General features: G+C 41.2%; 1 protein-coding gene across 1 annotated transcript in view; it reads right to left on the reverse strand.

Annotated features, from left to right (window-relative positions):
- The window catches only part of LOC122244441 (uncharacterized), a 22,142-nt gene that overhangs the window by 2,613 nt on the left and 17,029 nt on the right, over positions 1–2,500 (reverse strand). The window lies entirely within an intron of this gene.

Genomic DNA, 2,500 nt, shown 5'->3' on the forward strand with positions numbered 1-2,500 from the left:
CTGTAGTGAAGTAATCTCATCCATGGCTTTCTTCAATTGATGTCCCTCTGGAGATGTTATAGCTTCTTGGTAGGTGATTGGTATTGGGTCATGTGATATTCGATAGCAGTGATGTATAAAACTAGTATGTCACACTAGAGATACTGTCATCCAGATCATCTGTAACATCTGTCATCTAACCCCAAGGTTTTTTTTTTCTGTATCTTCATCCACCGGCATCTCTTCTCGGTTTTTAGCTGGACATTTCCTGTCTCCATCAGCATCAACTGGTGTTTCATCTTGTGCTGCTTGATGTGGTTTTTGCTGGAGCCTCGTCTCCACCAAAATGTAGTCACTCAAAATTTGCTTGGCACTTGGGAATTCTGTCTCACAAGATGAGTTATCTACAAATTTGACTATTCTTACTTTTTTATAGTGTGAGTATCTGGAAAGTATATCAAGTAGGCTGGACTTTGATCATTATAGCCCACAAATACTCCCTCCTTACTCCTTGAATTTAAGTTCTTACTCTCTTGTTCATATGCAAAACATCTTATTCCAAAGATATTGATTTTGATTACGTTTGACCGTCTTCCAGTAAGCATTTCTACTGGGGTCTTTTGAGTCCTGGGGTTATAGCACCTATTCCTGATGTAACAGGCATTCTTCACAGCATAACTCCACATATCCTTAGGTAATTTTGATTCAATCAACAAACAGCGAGCCATGTCAAATCTGTGTGATCTCTCAACTGTGCCATTCCGATGTGGTGAATAGGGTGCAGAGAACTCTTGTTTAATCTTGTTCTCTGTTAGGAATGTTCTGAACTCATTGTTTGTAAACTCTGTTCCGTGGTCACATCTTAGGCGTTTGATATTCCCATATGGTGCTGTTTCTGCAAGATATCTTTTCATAGCTGTCACTGTATCACTCTTACTTTTAATTAGGTAAATTCTTCGCTATACATTCATTGTTACTGTGAGTTCTAGATTTATGAAAATCACACCACTTTCTAACATTATGAGGATTGTTCACTCTCTGGAACTTACCTCCTTTGCTGCATTTTGATTCAAAATGGCCTGGTTCAACATACTTGAAACATTTCTTCTGTTTCACTTTACTGTTTTTGTTGACAATGACAGGGTAAAATGTTACAAAATACCATAAAAATGGTATCGATGGATTCCTCTCAACCTCTACTGTTCATATATAGTAGAAATAATGCGCGATGCCACCCCTGGACCCCACAATCTGGGTCTCTTTTTTTTAAGGCACTTCGTGCTACCTCGTCCTACGTCGGGCCATATTTCATATGCAAAATCTTAAGACAACTACCCACCTAACTTTGCCTAGGTTTTAATTAAGCCCTAGCCAAGGAGGGGCTTCGCCCCCCTGGACCCCCCCTTTTTAGGCCACTTTGTGCAAAATACCCCGAAAACCACCATCCTCGCCCTGAAAATCAAACATGGCTGTGTTTACATAATTCTGGCTAGCGACAAGCTGTGGAATGGAAACTCCCAATGAATTACCTGCATGAGCTGTTATTTTCTCTCGATAGATGGCACAACATTCCCCATTGTTTACAAATGTTACAAAATACCATAAAAATGGTATCGATGGATTCCTCTCAACCTCTACTGTTCATATATAGTAGAAATAAAGCGCGATGCCAGCCCTGGACCCCACAATCTGGGTCTCTTTTTTTTTTAGGCACTTTGTGCTACCTCGTCCTACGTCGGGCCATATTTCGTATGCAAAATTGTAAGACAACTACCCATCTAACTTTGCCCAAACTTGAAAACTAGGCAAAGTTAGGTAGGTAGTTGGGTTAAGCTTTTGCATACGAAATATGTACCGAAGTAGCACGAAGTGCCTTGAGAAAGGGGGGGTCCAGGGAGGGCGAAGCCCCCCCCCCCCCTGGCTAGGGCTAATTTCAAAACTAGGCAAAGTTAGGTAGGTAATTGGGTTAAGATTTTGCAAACGAAATATGGACGGAATTCATATTTTACCCCGCAATTTCCCTGATCTACTTCATGCCCTCCCCTTCTATCGGGACCCAGATTGTGGGGTCCAGAGGTGGAATCGCGCATTATATCCACTATATATGAGTAGTAGAGGTTGAGAGGAAGCCATCGATACCACTTTTGTGGTATTTCATAACGCGGCGTTATTCGGAAAATTTACCCAAATATTTTGTACTTCTTAGGAAGTCCATCCAGTGTTCGTACAGCGTTCATCAATTTCCCTTAGAGCAGCTACTGTCTCATCTATAGACGTAAGATATGCTGTAACACTGTCATCATCTATCTTTTGTTTATAAATGATCTCCATAGAGCAAACAATCTGTGTTGTGTTTCTCTTAGGCTGTGTTTTTGTAGCAATGTCAATGCTTTCACTCCATCGCCCCTCGCTTCACGCATTATCATGCCAAGTGACGTTCTGTCAAGGCAACCTGTTAAGTAGATAGATTGTTTCCTTGGCCTCTTCCAAATCATAATCATCCGGGTGTTTGCAAGCATAC

The sequence above is a fragment of the Penaeus japonicus genome, unplaced genomic scaffold (assembly GCF_977035675.1).
Source record: "Penaeus japonicus unplaced genomic scaffold, GWHDUDI00000001_assembly GWHDUDI00000024, whole genome shotgun sequence".
NCBI classification, from domain to species: domain Eukaryota; kingdom Metazoa; phylum Arthropoda; class Malacostraca; order Decapoda; family Penaeidae; genus Penaeus; species Penaeus japonicus.